The 19,144-nt window shown below is 41.4% G+C and overlaps 1 protein-coding gene and 1 long non-coding RNA gene across 4 annotated transcripts in view; one reads left to right on the forward strand and one right to left on the reverse strand.

The window, feature by feature from the left end:
• The first annotated feature begins 817 nt into the window (after nt 1-817).
• The window catches only part of GATAD2A (GATA zinc finger domain containing 2A), a 125,405-nt gene continuing 107,078 nt past the window's right edge, over nt 818-19,144 (forward strand). The window contains exon 1 of one of the 3 annotated variants that reach the window (XM_081958972.1): nt 818-1,261. The gene's annotated coding sequence lies outside the window, so the exon portion shown is untranslated. The remainder of the gene's footprint in view (nt 1,262-19,144) is intronic. The other 2 variants (XM_081958977.1, XM_081958973.1) reach the window with 2 other exon arrangements.
• On the reverse strand, nt 1,912-18,992 carry LOC309396054. Its single transcript, XR_014176023.1, has 3 exons — nt 18,295-18,992; nt 14,459-14,634; nt 1,912-11,611 (listed from the first exon to the last, which is right to left on the reverse strand). It is a non-coding gene; the product is annotated as an uncharacterized lncRNA (long non-coding RNA).

A 19,144-nucleotide genomic window follows, 5' to 3' on the forward strand; every position in this document is an offset into this window, starting at 1 on the left:
CTGTTGTAACTGGTAACTAAATGAACTTTAGTATAGGAAGATGGTTTTAGTAATGATGGAAGTTGTTATTTTTACACACTTGCTAGTATTGCATGTTTCCTGGTGAGCTAGCTATCATCTCTTTTCAGTCAATCCCAGCAGTATGAAATGAGTTTAGAACCCCTCCAATGTCACTTAGCACTTCAATTTAAGCAAGTATTATAACTGGAGGGAATTATATTTTCCTCTTCCCTTTTGAAAAGTTCATTTGGGGTTCTTTTTGTTATAGTTTTAAGGTCGTTGATAATTTGGGACCATCTGCAGTAGTGAATGAATGACAGGGCAAAGGGAGGGGGGAGGTAAAATGAAATGAGGTGAATTCAGATTATAGCAATCCTGGCGAGGTTCTGATGGTTCATATCCCACCTGTTACCCTTCATTGGCTCCTCGTCACCGTCCGGAACTTTTCATTGGTGGAATAACTTTCGGTTGTCAACGAAGTTGGCGAATCAAAGTGAAGGCGAGCCAAGCGGGCGTTGCTTTGTACCAGGCGCAAGAAGATGGAGGCGCTCAGTTGCTGCGGAGGCGGCGCTCGGAAGGAGAGGATGGGCGTGGCCCAGGAAAGGACGAACTCCGAGACAGAGGGCGTGGCTTGTTCGGTAGAAGGCTGACGTAGAAGGAGCGTTTTTAGGAGGAAGGAGGCGTTTCGACAGCCCTCAGAGACCTGAGAGGGGAGGCGTCTCCGCGCAAGCCCAGCGGAGGAAGGGGCGTGGCACCCAAGAGGGCGAGCGAACCTCTGAAGAGGCGTGGCTTCAAAATGGGAGCGCGTAAGACGACGAAGAGGAGGAAGAAGAGGAGGAGGAGGAAGAAGAAAAAGAAAGAGGTGCCGGCGGTCCGCTGCCTCCGCGCGTGCGCAGATGCTCGGCAAGCCAAACGCAGGGAAGCGCCCGAGGAGATCGCTGAAGGGGGAGAGAGGGCGGGGCGTCGGCTCGGCGCGAGACTGAAGTTGCTTGCCCGCCTTTCCCCCCCCCCCTCCGTCTTGAAACCGCTCCCCCTTCTCGCGGCTGGCCCTGGCGCGTGCGTACTCCGCTCGTGACCCCTCCCCTCCACGGCATCCCCTGTAGTCGTCCGCGTCGTCGTCCTCCTCCTCCTCCTCCTCCTGTCAGTGGCCACCTGAGGGAGCCGCTCTTCTCCTCCTCCTCCCCCATCCCCCCCCAGCCAGGCCCGGCCCGGCCCTGTGAGTTGGAGAAGAAGAAGGAGGTGGCGGCGTCGACGACTTGAGGTAGTGAGGGAGAAAGGGGAGCGCCGAATAGGGGCTGAGGGGGAGAGGGGTGGGTTTGTTTATCTTACTACCGTCGCCGTCGTCAAAGGGGGGCGGCGGGGAAGAGTTTCCCCTCGGGTGGTTAGATCTCTCCCCCCCCCTCAGTGTCTCTGGGAAAGAAAGCCGTGTGATTGACAGGGTTGGGAGGGGGGTTCTCCACTGAGAGGAAGAGGCTTGAAGTTGTTTTTCGGGGGGGGGGGTTTACACACACATTTTGGGATGGGGGGGAAACATTTCGAATCGTACTCACTTTAAAGCGCGGCGCGTATGGGCCCGTCGGCCCATAACAGACAACTTTTGTTGACTTCAATTAGCGCTTGGATGGGCGACCCTCAGGAAATGCTCCTTGGGCTGGAACATTGAAAAAGGTGGTGGTGGTGGTGAAACTCGCCGTGGAAGTAGGCGGTGCCAAACTACTTCCATATTGTTGACAAGAAACTACTACATCAGAGGTCCCCAAACTTGCCAACTTTAAGACTTTTGGACTACTACATCAGAGGTCCCCAAACTTTAAGACTGGTGGACTTCAACTCCCAGAATTCTCCTGGCTGGAGAATTCTGGGAGTTGAAGTCCACCAGTCTTAAAAGTTGCCAGGTTTGGGAACCTCTGTACTACATGGACTCTCAGTGAAGTCACCAGAAGGGTGAAACTCAACTTGGATTTTTTAAAAAAAACTTTTTCTTAAAACACCGTTTCAGATAGGTGTTTTTGACTCTTATCTGATTACCACTGATGGCTGGGGGACAATTACAGTCCAGATGCCAGAAGTTTCGTTGAGTGGCTGCTTGTTTGATTGTTCCTTGGTTAGTACTTTTTTTTTTTTTAGGATTTTCTATTGGGAGGGTTTAGTTGGGCAAGGAGGCGCAACTAAACTTTTCTGACCTAACTTTCTGACCTCTTCGAAGAGGGAAGGGAGATATACTGTATTCTTCCCTCTTCGATCAGTAATGGATATATTGAGAAATAACTCCTGCTTGATGTTTTAAAAAGTGTGTGGTGAAAGAAAAATGTACATTGGTGAAATTTTATTTATATGCAATCCCCACCTCCGTCTGGAGGGACTTGAGGCAAGTTTAAATAATTATAGTATTTAAACACAACTTGTTAATACTTGTTTTCTTGACAGCTTGTAAAAAGCATTTTAAAGAAATATCTGGTTAGTTCAAACAACTGTTTCTTTTGTAGTAATCTGCCATTTTTTAAAGTTAAGAAAATATTACCAAAAAGAGAATAGGATACTGTAGCTCTGAAATTTAAAATTGATAGGGTGTGTGGTTTAAAACTTAAAAGTGCTCACCTTTTGCTTTAGAGTATTCATACAGAATGAAGGGAATTTACATGACTGTGCCCAAATTGGGGAAATAGAGATTAAAGGATTTTTTATAACTGTTGATTCCATTGTGTTGCATGTTAACATAGATTCCAGATGAAGAAAAAACTTTGATTTCTGAGTCAGTGAGAGGGTTAATAAATAGTAGGATCAAAAAATAATTTGATCCAGTCAGCTAATCCATAGTTAAGCTTGCCTTAAATCAGCCCTAATAATATACTGAATAATTTCATCTAGTCAAGACAACACCTAAAACCAATCAGTTGACCTGTTTTGCATAATCAGTCCTCCAAGAAAAAGAGCTGGAGAGAAAGAGTGACTAAAAAAAGGCAGCTTTGTTACAGAACTCAGGTTCTAAGTCCTGGCAGCACAAGACGCACTGATTGGCTGTGATGGTGGATCATCTTTTTCCTACCTGACCAATGGAGAAGGGGCTAGTGATGGGCTGGAGAATTGCCAGTATTGTCTTAGTTCAAGGGATACTAAACATTTCTTGAGGAAGATGAATGAGAATGTTGTGTATGCTAATTTTTGATTGAGCTGGTAATTGTACGTTGGGACAATCACCATTAAGGAAATCTGATTGGATTAATATTACAGAAATAAGGACTGCTAAATAATGAAAAATTGAGAGATTTTTTTATCCTTACAGCTACTTTAGCAGAAGCTGATAAGACAATGAAGAAATATGCCAGTAGTCTGTGAAGAAATTAATGTTTGAAAGTTGACTTTGGCATAATTTGAGGAGAAAAGAGGAAGCTGATTGATCTCAGTCAAAATCTAATTTCTAGCAGAGGGAATAGAAGCGTATTACAGCAGGTTGTTTCTTTTGCAAAAGAATATACAAGTTTAGGGGAAACTCTGTAAATGAGCATCAGAGTGTATTTTTGCAAGGTAAAAGTGTATTTAATCTTCTGGCTTATTCCTGTTAACTCCCTTGAGAGCTAGTTTAAGAACCTCATGGGAATAGTTGGAAGAGATGCCATTAAATGCAAAGTGTCTTTTGGGAGGTAATTGCCTGTGCTTTCATGGTGAATGTATTCCAAGTGCAACAAAGTTTGTAAGGATTAGGGCTATTTAGGTACCGGTATATTTCATGCATTTAGAAGGAAAAATGGAATGGAGTTTATCTGCCTGGAAGAAAAGACAGGTAGCAAAATGACATTCAGGAACATGAATGGAAATGCTAAGAGCACTAATAACTATGAAGGAGGAAAGAAATATGCACACTAATTGTTGAGCAAAATTGGGTGTACACATCATGAAGTATAGAAATTGTGGCTATTGGGCATTTGGACACTAAGACACAAAGAATTGGGCAGAGTTGACTTAACTGAAAAATTCTTTGGAAAATGAAAAGAAGGGTTGAGAATATATCCAAGGAATACAAGGAATTTGATGTAGAACATGTTACTGAGAAATAAGCTTTGTAAAACAGTAAGATTTACTGGGTCAAGTCAAGCTTGAATTCTGGTGACTTCATAGGAACAATGAATAAATTTGGGGAGGGGGGGGAGACAATATTGTGTTTCATTAGGGAATCTTTAAAAGAAGAAAAGGCAGAAGTGATAAAGCCATTTTTCTTGTTTCTGGAATATGATGTTTAGGGACAAAATAAACTTATTTAAAAGATCAGGCTAAGTGGTTCCAGGAGAAAATAGTTTAGAGACACTTTGATTTTAAAAAATATAATTCCAGTAGTTTTGAGAATTCAAGTTCTTCATTTACTGAACACAATCTCTACTGTGAATGGCTGAGAAATAACCATGGGATCAAATCTGGATGAGAACTGTAAAATCAAAGGAATGGTTAACAACATCCCCACCCATTGAGTTGTTTCTAATATAGCTCTGGAAGTGAGACATTTCCTTCCTTTTAAATACAATGACAGGGATGGGTCTTCAGGTGATGAGAATGCCCTATTTTTCAGGTTATTCAGCTGGGACATTCTGAGGGCATCAAATTTGGAAATTATTCTCACTCATTTTCATACCCATTACCTTAAAGTAATGTTCTTATGCGAAAGAACATTTTCTGAATGAGATCTAAGACTTCTTAAAGGATGCTAGAGAGATACCTTTTCATGTTTTTAAAAATTGTTTTTATGTAACTTTATTAAAATATTAGAAAAGAAACAAAAAACAAAAGTGCAGAAAAAAGAAATATAAAGAAATGACATCTGAATTTTTTTTGCAGCAGTTATGAATATATCCTCTTACTCTATAGGAAAAAGTAATTACTGGTAGTAATTACTTACAGGTAATCCACAACTTACAACAGTTCATTTAGTGACTGTTGAAAGTTAGAACAGGCTAAAAAAGTGACTTATCACCATTTTTCACGTTTAGAACTGTTGTATCCCTGTGGCCATGTGGTCAAAATTCAGATACCTTGGGAAACTGACTCATTTATGACGTTTGCAGTGCTTGGGGTCATGTGATCAGCTTCTGCAACCTTCTGACAAGCAAAGACTGGGGAAACCAGATTCACTTAACAACTATGTTGCTAACTTAACTATGGCAACAAAAGTCATAAAATGGGGTAAACTTCACTTAACTAATGTTTCACTTAGCAACAGAAATTTTGGGCTCTAATGTGATCTTAGGTGGAGGACTACCTGTAATGTAACCATAATCTGTTTTTCCCCCTAATCATCAAAACAAAAATTTCAGTTTTTTTAGTTTCACACAAAGTCAATAAAGGGTTTCCAATCAGTATTAAACTTGCCTTGTCTCTAATTAAATCTATCAGTTTGGCCATTTTAATAAGCTCCATCATCGTCACTTTCTTCCTTGTGAGTAAAGCCAAATATTCCACATTTAATAGTCTTGCTGCAATTGTCATAAAACCAAGTTCCAAGAGTTTTTTTTCTTCTCAATTGCTTATCTGTCAGTCCCAAAAGAAAAGTTTCTGGTTTCAGTTACATATTAATCCTTAAATTTTTAGGTATATGCAGTTGAGTCTCTTTAAAAAATAAGTTGTACACTTCTGAAAAACTGAAAAAAGTCAGAATGGTTATAAAAACCACCTTATTCTTTCTCCAGAACAAATTTAAATTGTGGGTAAGGATATGGGAGGGAACAAAGGAACTAATTGTTTATACAAAGATGAATGTAGTTTATGTTATGCGCCTTTTTTTACTGTCTTTACATCTGCTTCCTTTAAAACGAGGTTTATTTTATGTACTTAGAATTTGAAAAGTGCAATCTTTAGTTAATCAGAATAGAGCTGGAAGGTAGCTTGGAGGTTGTCTAGTCCAAATCCTTGCTCAAGCAGGAGACCATACCATTTCAGACAAATGATTGTCCAGTCCCTTCATAAAAATCTCCAGTGATAAAGCACCCACAACTTCTGATGGCAAGCTGTTCCACTGGTTAATTGTCCTGTTAGGAAGTTTCTCCTTAATTCCAGGTTGCTTCTCCAATGATTAGCTTCCATCTATTCTTTCTACTACTGCCTATTCTTTCTGCTTTGGTAAATAACCCCCTCCTTTTTGTGGCAACCTCTCAAATATTGGAACACGGCTATCATGTCATCCTTAATCCTTTTCTCTAGATTAGCCATACCCAAATCCTGCAACCGTTCTTCATATGTTTAGTCTCCAGGCCTTTAAACGTCTCAGTTGCTCTTCTTTGCACTTTTTTCCAAAGTCTCAACATCTTTTTTGTAATGATGTGACGAAAACTGGATGTGGTGTTCCAAGTGTGGCCTTATGCTGAGGCTTTATAAAGCAGTATTAATACTTAACATGATTTTGATTCTATACTTCTGTTTGTACAACCAAGGCTTATATTAATGTTTTGGTTGCTGCCGCACACTGCTGACTCATATTTAAGTGATTGTCTACTAGGACTCCAAGGTCCATCTCACAGTTACTAGTTTTGAGCCAGGTTTCGCCTAATCTGTACTTGTACCTTGGTTTTTCCTGCCTAAGTGTAAAACCTTGCTTTTCTCCACATTAAATTTTAGGTTGTTGGATAGGGCTCATTGTTGAAGTCTGTCAAGATCTTTTTGGATCCTGAGCTTGTCTTCTGGCTATTCCTGCCAGCTTAGTGTCATCTGCAAATGCGAAGAGTTCCCCTTCTATTCCCCTTCATCGAAGTCATTTATGAAGATATTGAAGAGTACTGGGCCTAAAACGAACCCAGTGGCACTCCACTGCTTACTTCCCTCCAAGTAGATGTAGTTTGTACATGTACATATAGTTTGTCTATGAATTTTCAGTTATAATGCCTAGTGCTCAGGTTTTCCTGGTGCTTAGGTTAACAGTAACATACAAGTGGTTTCAATAATTGAATACCTCTTTTTAGATAAACCCCCCCCCCATGCTACAAATTTTTGAAGGTACAGGACAAAAAACTTGATTTAATTGTTTCTAACATGTCACGGTACAAGTAATTTCATAATGACCCCTATTGAATCTGGAATTTCCATCATATAAATCTTTATGGTTATTAGCAGGTCACTATGTGACCTGACTCGATGTTACTTTATGTGGGCTGTAAAGCAAGTAATCACAATTAAGGAAACCACATGAATATTAAGTGAATCATTTAATGGGGTTTTTGTACTGAAAATTGGGATAAAACAGTAGAAAGACAAATATGTTTCAAATTGTGATCACATGACCATAAGGTACTGCAACAGGTTGTAAATGTGAACCAGTTGCTAAATTCCCAAAATATAATCATGTAACTGTAGAAGAGTAGATGTGGCAGTCATAACTTAAGAGAACTGGTGGTAAGTACCTTTATGTCTGTGTATATTTACCCATGTAGTGTGACTAGTCTTATTATTTATCCTTATTATTTTCTTAACTTCCTTCCTTTTATTGGTGTTACAATTATTATTCTGTTGCTTTGCATGTGCACTAATTGATTCTGTACTGTAGAAAAATTCCTTGTACGTCTAATCACACTTGGCCCAAAAAAATGCAATTCAATTCAATTTTGGGATCTGACGTAGCTTCAAATGATTGTTAAGCAACTGGTCATTAAGTGACAGCTACTTAACAGAATTATATGAGCAACAGCAATGGTAAGGACTGTCTTAAGAAACTTACAATTTAAAAGTTTAAAAGTTAACAGAAGAAAGTTGGAGGAATGGTGAATATTTAATTAAGCCGCCTAGAGTAATTTTGAAACAAAACGGGTGGCAAACAAATTTAATAAATAAAATAAATATATGGAAGATAAATTGGCATGATCCATTAGGGTTGCATATATTTTAGAAGAATGCATAAAGAATTACGAAGAAATATGTATGTATGATATAAATTATTCAGGCTGTTTTATGAATTCAAAGTATAGTCCTGAATAAGCTAAATTTGAATGGATCTCTCTAGCAAAAGTATACATATTAAGCTGTTTCCAAACGTGCTCAGCCATAATTGTATTCTCAAATAGTACCAGATTTCTTTCTCACCTAAGAATCCCAAACATGTGCTCTTTTGGAGGTGAAGCATATTCCTTACAACTAAACCACAAAATAATCTTGAATCATAGAGTAGGAAGGCCAGTTGAGTCCAACCTCCTGCTAAGTACAATCCAAATGAAAAACATTGTTGGCATTCAATTTCTCAGTATCTGCTTGAACATATTCAGTAAAGGGTGCCTACATATTCTCTGGATGAGTCCATTTTTGAACTGCAGTTAACTGCTAGTAATGTTTTCCTAACATTGAACTAGAATCTCATTTCCTATAACTTAAAAATTATTATTCTATATACTGCATTTTCGAATAACACAAAACTGCTGTAGTTGACTTGTGAGACAAACTTTCAGATATTTGAAAAATTGTATTATATTCCCATCTCAGCCTTTGCAAACCTTAACTTTTGTAGTTAAAATTAAATTACATTAAATTTGTATGATATTGTCCCCTATTTAGTGCCTTCAGTTTTTCTGAATCTTTTTTAAAATACAGGTAGGATTCCCAGAACTGCGCCCAATATCTAAGTTGGGGTCTGGCTACATACCTACCTACATACCTACATAAAATTGAACACTTAAATTGACAGGATTGATAATAACAAGGAAAAAATAGATATACTTGTATTATTTCTTGGCTGCCAAAAATTAATGTACAATTTCTGGCCACCGCATAGGGTTTCTCTAGAGAACTCATTACTTCTGCATGTGTGTTCTGGACACATTAATTAATATTCAGAAAAGCAGGTGATGTAATCTTTGCTATTTCTGTCCTTAAACATAATCTAAAGGAAAAATCCACTCTGGGTTTTTTGTTAGTGTTCCACTAAGGCACCCCACTTGGCCTGTTGTTCCTTTGAAAGCTTTGAAGTATGAATAGTAAAAATTGATTTTTTTTCTGAAAATGTATGTTCATAGTTTGTGATTATGGCCATGGCTCATCATGATATGTAGAATTTGCATAACATATTAGTCTGCTTCAAGTTACTCTGGTAGCTAAAGAAAGCGCTCATCTCAGTTTGTACAAACATAGTTCTCGACGTATGACCATTCTTTCTGTTTGACTGAAGATATGACAGCATTGAAAAAAGTGACTTGACATTCCGCTAAGTAGCAAGCTTCCCCACAGTAATGTGATCAAACTAAAGTGCCTTGCCCACAGTTAACACAACAGGGGTGCTTCAACTCCCCCCACCTGCCTACACCCCCTTCCAAATCTATGCCCTTTTGGCAAGTACTTCTTGGAGGCAATAGTGGGGCTGGGACTGAAGAAGAGGCCCAGGATTTAAGCAATTGCCCCTGCAGGCCTCTGCTCTTTACCCTGCCACACCCAGCTGCCTTTCACCATCTTCCTCCCATTGCTAGTGAAGTGCACCCAGCCTGGCCTGTGTGATGCAGCTGCTGACCATGCCAGGCCTTCTTCCCGAGGCTGTTTGCACCAGTCTCCAAATTGTGTGCCTGTTCTCGTGAGACCTGGAGAGACGGCCTTGTGTGGCCAGCAGCCAGGACAGGCACGGCAGGGACAAGATGGCAAAGGTTAGCTGGGATGGTGGACTGCTGGGCGGCAAGGATGCAGGGTGGCTGGGACTTCCTGGAGCCCTTGTTTTACGCAGCAGCAGCTTTCATTGCACTGCTGGAGATTCCTGGGTGGCTGTTTTGCACCATGCTGCTTCACTGCAGCTCAGGGGCTTCTGGCAGCACCAGAGCTGGAGCACGTCAAGAAAACAACTCAGCATAGATTCTTCTTTTCCTGGATCCCCTTGCATTGCAGCCCCCTCCCCAACTTGTTCAGAGTCTGTGCTACACACACACACACCAGCAGTCCCCCATCCTCTTTACGTGGGACTCTCTCCTCTTCCCACTTAAGGAACTGCATGTCTAGAGTTATGACAACAATGAGGACTGCTTGGATTGCCATTGCTAAGCAATGCAGTCACATGACATCACATTTTACAACCACATCATTAGCAATGGAAATTCCAGTCCCAATTATGGTTGTAAATTGGGACTACCTGTATTCCTGTCAGCTCATAGACAGGGTTCAGACATTTGGCCTATGTGCTATGCAAACTCAATTATGTGCCATCGCATCAGTGCCAGCCCTTAGAATGCGAACCTGAATAGCTTTTCTCCACATAAATCTCTCCCTCATCTGGTTCTTCAGTTCTTAGCCCATGCCAATCCTTTATGGCTCAGTCAGTACCTATGAAACCAGCACTGGGTTTTGTGGAACCCATGCCTCAATTAACCCTGAGTAATTGTGTTGTCTGGGTAGTTTAAAATCATGATGGGTAGCAAATGAATTTAATAAAATGGAAAAATACCCTCCTCTGCAATCAAGACTAAATATTAGAACTTCCCTGGCATAAACTCTTGGTGCATCTTCACAAGTTTTGTTTTTTAGAAGTATTTCTGAGCTTGACCCTCGTTTTTTACACACTGAGCAAGGTAACTCCAGAAAATTGTGGTGGCTTTTCAAGACAAATGCTTCTCTCAGGAGATTTTTTAAGTTAAAGGGGAGGTGGTTTTATACCGCTGCAGAAGGAATTTCTATAAGTACTTTGTTTCTTGTGGCAAATGAAAGCAGGAGGCAGTAATTAGGTTCACACAAAATGTTAACATGCGGTTTGCTTGTTTGTGACTTAGTTTGCTGCACGGATCAACCCTGATTATTCAAACCATGATTTAATGTGTTCTCCGAATACATTCACAGATGTTGGAAAAGGTAAAAGGAATAAATTTTGAGGTAAAATTAAATCTACTTCAGGTGCTCCTAGTAATGAGCTGTTCTCAAATTCAGCAGGACTACAGACCTGTATGTACTATGAGCAATAAAACTTTCTCAAACCTTGATAAAGCTTCTGTACATAATTTGCTTTAAAATAAGTATCTGAAAGAGAGGCTTTTGAGTTATCTGGCTGTGAGCCATGGTGGCACAGTGGTTAGAGTGCAGTACTGCAGGCTACTTCTGCTGATTGCCAGCTGCCTGCAGTTTGACAGTTCAAATCTCACCAGGCTCAAGGTTGACTCAGCCTTCCATACTTCTGAGGTGGGTGAAATGACCCACATTTTGGGGGAGCAATATGCTGACTCTGTAAATCGCTTTGTGCTGTAAAGCACCATGAAGTGGTATTTAAGTCTTAAGTGCTATTGCTATGCATAAGGAAGGCATTTAGGCACAAACTATCTTGCTATCTCATCCTAGCATGTATGTGCAGAGTGGCTGCAACATATATTGATCACCCATGTTATTGTCCTTTCATTTCAAATAAAGGTTAAAATCAGTTGCCAATCAAATATCCTATATTTAACTATATCTCTGCATTAGGCAATAAAAGTCTTATTTCTATAACCTTTAATAAGGCAAAATGGTGCACCATAGAGCAAAGCATTTTGCACCAAGGTACCGCAGATGGGTTGATGTACAGATTGCATCAAAAACCTAGAAGGAATGAATTCTAGAGAATTCTAGTTGTAGCTGTTTCAAGCTGCTGCTGTGGTCACATGATCCTCATCTTGAACATGGGTGTCTCCCAGCTACTGTCACAATGCTGGAAAGTGAAGAGGGAAGGAAGAAAAGTAGAAGGAAAGGTGTAAGAGGAAAAGGGAAGAAGGAACCCCCTGTGCATCCTTCCTGGTACACCACTCTCTGAATCCTCCCCAACTCATATGGCATCTCATGCACATCCCCATGCACTCGCCCTCACCTGCACACCCCAGCATGCCATCAGTGAGTCACAGTGACAAAATTAGTGGACCAGAGGAATGCCCTCCATATAGTTTACTTGTAAGGCATTTGATAAGGTAGACCATAACCTACTACTAGATAAAGGAGGAGAATGTGGGTTGGACAGCATCACCACCAAATGGATTCGTAACTGGCTGACCAACTGCACTCAACGTGTAGTCCTCAATGGAATTGCATCTACATGGAGGGAAGTATGCAGTGGAGTACCCCAAGGTCCCTTTTTGGGCCCAGTACTCTTCAACATCTTCATCAATGATTTGGATGAGGGAATAAATGGGGAACTCATCAAATTTGCAGATGACACCAAGCTGGCAGGAATAGCCAACGCTCCAGAAGACAAGCTTAAGATACAGAAGGATCTTGTCAAACTTGAACATTGGGCACTATCTAATAAAATGAAATTTGACGGTGAAAATAGTAAGGTTCTACCTTTAGGAAAGAAAAATGAAATGCACAGGTACAGTATAGGTGGCACCTGGCTCAATAGTAGTAACTGTGAAAGGGATCTTGGAGTCCTAGTAGACAACCATTTAAATATGAGCCAGCCGTGTGCAACAGCTGCCAAAAAAGCCAACACAGTTCTAGGCTGCATCAACAGAGGGATAGAATCAAGATCACGTAAAGTGTTAATACCACTTTATAAGGCCTTGGTAAGGCCACACTTGGAATACTGCATTCAGTTCTGGTCGCCACGATGTAAAAAAGATGTGGAGACTCTAGAAAGAGTGCAGAGAAGAGCAACAAAGGTGATTAGGGGACTGGAGACTAAAACATATGAAGAACGGTTGCAGGAACTGGGTATGTTTAGCTTAAGAGAAAGAAGGACTAGGGGAGACATGATAGCAGTCTTCCAATATCTCAGGGGCTGCCACAAAGAAGAGGGAGTGAAACTATTCTCCAAGGCACCTGATGGTAGAACAAGAAGCAAGGGGTGGAAACTAATCAAGGAGAGAAGCAACTTAGAACCGAGGAGAAATTTCCTGACAGAACAATCAATCAGTGGAACAGCTTGCCTCCAGAAGTTGTGAGTGCCCCAATACAGGAAATCTTTAAGATGATGTTGGATTGCCATTTGGGACGGTATAGGGTTTCGTGCCTAGGCAGGGGGTTGGACTAGAAGACCTCCAAGGTCCCTTCCAACTCTGCTATTATATTGTATTGATTACACCACTCTCACATACTCCCAGGCACCACCAGACACTCTGTCTCCCCTGCACCCCCTCTCAGCCCACTTGCACACTCCCAGCTTTCTTAACCCGCACTACTGCCCCTTTCACACCCTACCTAACTATGCAGCACCTCTCGGGCATGTTCTTCCCAACCTGCACCACCTTGCTCCCTTCCCCTGCCCGGCAGCAACCACTTATCTGCTTGTTGGCCTTGGAGTTGCCACTTCCTGCTGGCTTCCCCACTGACTTTTTCTCTCTGCAAGCTTCCCACAAGCAAAGTAAATGGGGAAGCCACCAGGGAGGGAACAGTCAAGAAGGGAGGGAAGACAAAGGGAGGAAGGATTCTGATGCTCCCTGTCAGCTTCCCACAGGAAAACTCAATGGGGAAGCAGGCAAGAAATTGGAAAGCACTGCTGCTCTCAACTGCTTTTTTTGCCCAGTTGTCATTTTGTTTTTCTGTTTAGGTAAGGAAATACATCTGAAATGACCCAGCTGGGCATGAGTTGTCCAGTTGTTTTATGAAATTCAGGAACAGCAAAAATTATAGCATGAGAGTCATTCCCTAGTCTGCCTCAGTTTTAAGGACTTGGGATTTGTAATATTATGCACTGCACCAAATGACTGGACTGAAAAATGTCTATGATATATTTATCCTTCTGTTGAATTTAACCTTCAAGGAATTGGTGTAGTTGCTGCGCTAAAGGACAAAACAAGTCCCTCTCTGTTCATTTTCCCTAGGTGAAAATAGAAGAGATATCCTTTTCCCTATGGAACTATCTCGCTACTGCTGATCCACAAGGGAGTGTGATTAACAGAACCCAGCTGATGCCCTCCTGCATCTCCAAATATGATGTCATGCTAGGGATATGCCCTAGGATTTGACACTTCAGGGACCTTGGAATGCTGGCAGACATTTCAAGGCTTAGGACCAACTAGATTATACGTCTTTAACGATTTTGTATCTCATTTAGTATATTCATTAAAAGGTAGTCATATCATATGTATTATCTCTGCTTTTTAGTACTGTACTGTTCTTGCTTTGAATGCTAGAAAGGAAATCATTTAACAAACCAAGATAGTGGGGATGGAGGGAAGAAGTTATTCATGGCTTTTTAAATAAATAATTGAAAAATATATAAAAGAGGAAGGTCAGATTAGTTTTCAATGGAAAACTTGGGAAGGGTCAGCATTCATTTTTGGAGACTGGCTTTGGCTTCACATTCAAGAAGTTTCAATGCTATCCCAAGCATCTTAAAAGAAGTCCTGGGAACAAAGATAGGGAAAAATGGTCTTATAGCTGAAACAGGGACACAGTGGCTCAGTGGCTAAGACACTGAACTTGTTGATCAGAAAGGCCAGCAGTTCAGCGGTTTGAATCCCTAGTGCAGCGTAACGGAGTGAGCTCCCATTACTTGCCCCAGCTTCTGCCAAACTAGCAGTTCGAAAGCATGCAAAAATGCAAGTAGAAAAATAGGGACCACCTTTGGTGGGAAGGTAACAGTGTTCCATGGGCCTTCAGCGTTTAGTCATGCCGACCACATGACTAAAGAGACATCTTTGGACAGCGCTGGCTCTTCGGCTCTGAAACGGAGATGAGCACCGCCCCCTAGAGTCAGGAACGACTAGTACATATGTGCAAGGGGAATCTTTATCTTTGCTGCAAAACAGGTAGAGCAACTTAATGTAGAAAATATTGGACAAAGAGACTGCCGTAATAACCAAACATTCAAAGTAATAATGATAGGGAATATTTGTTATATCTCTATATAATTAACTGTTCAAGACTCATTTCCTTTTGATTAATTTATGCAGGGACTTGTCTTAGTATTAAACTCATCCTCAGCATTTACTCATTCCTAAAGCCGAAATCACTGGCACCCAGTAAGTTGTCATCTGGTTCTTTAAAGACAGGATTGTTAATGTGCTTTTGAGCACATACCAGTTCAGTAGATATTTCCCATCCATTTTTAAAAACTCACTTATATTTTCAGAAAGGAAAAGTAATTGAGAGCCAGAAACACTACATATCACCAATAGATCCTGATTAATTTTCTGTTAGGCCTTACCTAGTCCACTACAATGTGTCAAGGTAATTCTTCAAAGTCCTCATTTCTTTTACAAGAGATATTAGGAACACAACCTTGAGTTAAGTCCAGGTAAAATATCCATTCTGTATTCTGAGCTAACTAGCTCAGAATATTCTGCTGGCTTTGGTTTCTTCAACTGCAAGAACCTGGATTCTCTTCTAACAGGGGTCTCTTGTTAAATTTGACTTTCAATAATTAATTTTCATTACCATAATTAGAATCACCAAGTTGGGATCATTTAGACCAGAGGGTGGAGAACTATGATCCTTTTATGACTTGTGGACTTCAACTCCCGGAATTCCCCACCTCTGAGTTAGACTTATTGGTTCCCACCCTCTGCTCAGTGCAGGAATCCAAATTAAAGCATCCACAACAGGAAGATATGGAACCTCCACTGATTAACATTTTGCTGGGTTATTGGTTCCAGTAAGGAATTGCTCTTGCTGCTATAAAGTTATTTCAACATTTCAGTTAGAATCTTTCTTGATTTGCATGACAGAAATGCCCTATTCAATGGATATTCCTGAATAACCCCCTCCTCTTCCACCAATCAATTAATTAAAATGGGAGTTTCACTCTTTTGACTTCTATTCAGTATTGCACATGTTCCAATTAAATTTCATTCTGATAATTCCAATTAGTTCTTCAAGGTTTTGAATTCTGTCTGCCTTCAAAAGTAGTAGCTATCCCACCCAAATTTGTTTATATTTCAAACGTTTTAACCACCCATTTCCTTCACAGAGATATATACTTGTTATATATACATTTCATAAACACCTCCTTCACACCTTTTCATTCAAATCAATACAAATAATGGGAAAATCCAGGACTGATCCTTGTGGTATTTCCTTCTCCAACTTGATGAGGCTCCATTAATTGAGCACTATTTAAATGCAATTTTCAAGCAACTCTGTGTCCACTTAAACTGTCTTGCTGTATCCAAGCTCTCCTCCATTAATGACAATTAGGACTAAAATTGCCATTACTTGATGCAGTCATAAAACACAGCATCATGTGACCACGCTGCTGGCAATTCCAGCAGACCCAGTTTGCCATAGTTAAGCAAAGACCTCACATGACTGCAACTTCTTGCCCAGCTTCCCCATTGATTTTTCTCATGGGAAACTGGCAGGGGACACCAGGAATCGCAATCATGTAATAGCCGCTCACTGCAATACCATAAACTGCAAACCGGGCACTATGCAATCAGATCACAATCACATGACCAGGGGGACACTGCAACAGTTGGAACTGTGAGGACTGGCCGTAAGTACCACTCGTTCAGCACACTGTTGCAAGTTCAAACAATAGCTGAACAAGTAAGCCAAGGACTACCTGTGCTTAATTAGTTTGTTAATCAAGATAGCATGGGATATTTTATCAAAGGCTTTGTTGAAATCAGATATATCTAGTCCCACAATCAAGAAAATTACTCAATCAAAAATAAGATAAGATTTAATCTGGGAATCCTACTTTTGAAGGCTGGGATACTAGTTTTCCTCCAATTGCCTGATATGTTAAAGACATTCTACCTATAGTGATTAAAACTGATGCAATTCTGATCCCAGATAATTACATTCATTAAGGTGAACTTTTATGATCATTTTTCTGTCAGTTGCAAAGTTCAGTTCTGGCCTTCTTTGTTTATCACAATTTTATGATGAAACACAATTTTTGGTTGAAGACTGATTAGCCTTTGTCATTTCTAACCTGTTAAAACATTTTGCTTTCATTGAGGAGTTGGCATAACAATTTTACCCAAGCAGAGGTGGGTTGCTAATTTTTTTTTACTACTGGTTCGAGTGGGTGGGCGGAGCCTACTGCCACAGCTACTTTCGGTTTGCCCTATGCAGGCTGAACCGGCAGCAACTCCCCTCTGCTTTGAACATATCTAAGGAAGCCCTTTGTTATTTTTAGTATCCTTTGCTAACATCAGCACATTCTGATAATTTGTACTGTATTTACATGAGCTCTGCCATTCTATATTACCTGTCTGTATATTGTGATTTGGCATTCTTGCATTTTCTGACATGTCCTTTTAAAAAAAATCTGGCATCATCAACAGACCACTACCAGCACCAACCAACCACTTTTTGCAACTCATAAAATCTCCATTAGAAATCTCCATCCGCCTTTAGCTTCCTTTCCTATCACCTGATTCACGTGGCATTTAATAAATACTTGGAGTGGCTACAAATCCAGTTCTTAATGTCTGTGCTTAGTTTGGGATTCTTTTCCAATCAAGAACTCTCAACATTAACATAGTGACTCTTCCATAATGTTCCTGCTCCTTCCATGTCTTTTTGGCACTAAATCCAGTATAGCTGATCCAATTGTGCCTTCCTCCAACATCTTTCAAAGGAGAAAACTGTCAGCAAGGTATGGCTAATTCTTCCTGGAAGGACCATGTTTTGCACAATTTCTCTCCACAGATTTAAGGGTAGAGTTTCCTATCCCTTGACTAGGGCTTCATTCTGCTTGGAAAGATCTACAGTTCGCCTTTGAAAGGCATCGTGTTTATTTTCTGATGGGTTGGACAGACAATGATATCTTACAATGGCAGAAAATGTCACAAATGACATCGTTCTAAACCAAATGTGACAGAAAGGTGGTCAGGATGCTTGCATGCAGACCACCTGAGGGGAAACAAATTCCCATTTTAATAACCTTCCATTTTCTTTCCTCACCCATTTTCTGGAAGGAACCTTTACTTGAAGTTTACTTAATGTCCTACACTATTTGCCATTCTAATGCCGAAGCACCACTTAAGAATATATGGATCAAATGAAGGTGTAGGAAACAACACTCTACTTATGGTCACAATAAAGCTTATGCAATATTTTTAACCCTAAGTTTTTTTTTAAAAAAAGATGTGCCATACAAACATACAGTCCCGCTGGAATACGGCTCAAGGGATTTGGGGGCATTTAGTAGAATATGAATGCAGATTACGGGCAGCATTCACCGTCACGAACCCCAAAAGAGCCAGGTAGCAGTCATAGCCTTCAAATTATGAGAATCCGGTTTCAGACTTAACTATTCAATGTGTGAAATAATACATGCACCGATGGAGTTAAAGTAAGCAAGCAAAGCCTATGTCGGCTGCCGTCCTTACTATTCCTACAATAAAAAAACACCAGCGTCTTTTAAGAAAAAATAACACACAACTGGGAAAGACACCCCCACCCCCCCGCTCCCACCATGCATAATAACACAGCAAAGATCCCAACCCGAGAGGGGCACTTGGAGAGCGATCTAGACGGACGAAGAATTTGCAGAGGTCCTTCGCAATTTTGCAGCTTGTCGGTGGGTCGGCCCGGAGAGGCCGCCGTTTCAGGTTTTTGCAGCCGGAGATCCGATGAACGCCGACGGAGGCAAGAAATCCCCATTTTCCCCCCCTCCCCGAGCACGCGTGGCCAAAGTCGCTCGCGCTCCTGTTCAGAAACGCTCGGAGAAGCGACACATTTCTTAGAGAAGCTTTACTAGGCCGCGCAGGATGATCCGAGCCCTGGTTCGCTCTTCCCTCGACAAGGCCATCCTGGACGATCGGAGCGGCCTCGGAAGCACCGCCCTGCCCGGACTTGACGGCGGGCGCTCCTCCTCCTCCGCCTTTCAGGAGGCTCAGCAGGGCCGGATGCATCAGCCGCCGCTACCTCTGTGGGAGCTGCGAGCCCCAACACGTGGAAGGAAGCGCGTCCCCCCTTCCGCCCCCCGCCCCCCCAATGTCTCCGGCCACACACAAGCGGGCTTCGTTGGTTGCGTGAGCCCTATTAGCCCGGCCTCTCCACGTGGCCCCAAAATTGCCGCGTAAAGAAAGAAAGAAGGGGGGCGGGGGGCCTTGCTGCATCATCAGCTCCCCGTTCTCCAATCTCCGGCCCGGCTTTCCGACGCCGATTTCTTTAACCCTCAGCTAGTTAATAGGTTCAACTCTACCGTTACCTCTCTCTTCCTCTCCGCCCCCCCTCCCCAACTGTTCCATTTTACGCCAAATAGAAGGGAGGGAGGGGGGAGGCGGTGGAGGAGGAGGAGAATTTTTGCCAATGCAATTTAATTAATAGCTTGACCAGGAGGAGGAGGAGG

The sequence above is a fragment of the Natrix helvetica genome, assembly GCF_964273705.1.
Source record: "Natrix helvetica genome assembly, chromosome: 1".
NCBI classification, from domain to species: domain Eukaryota; kingdom Metazoa; phylum Chordata; class Lepidosauria; order Squamata; family Natricidae; genus Natrix; species Natrix helvetica.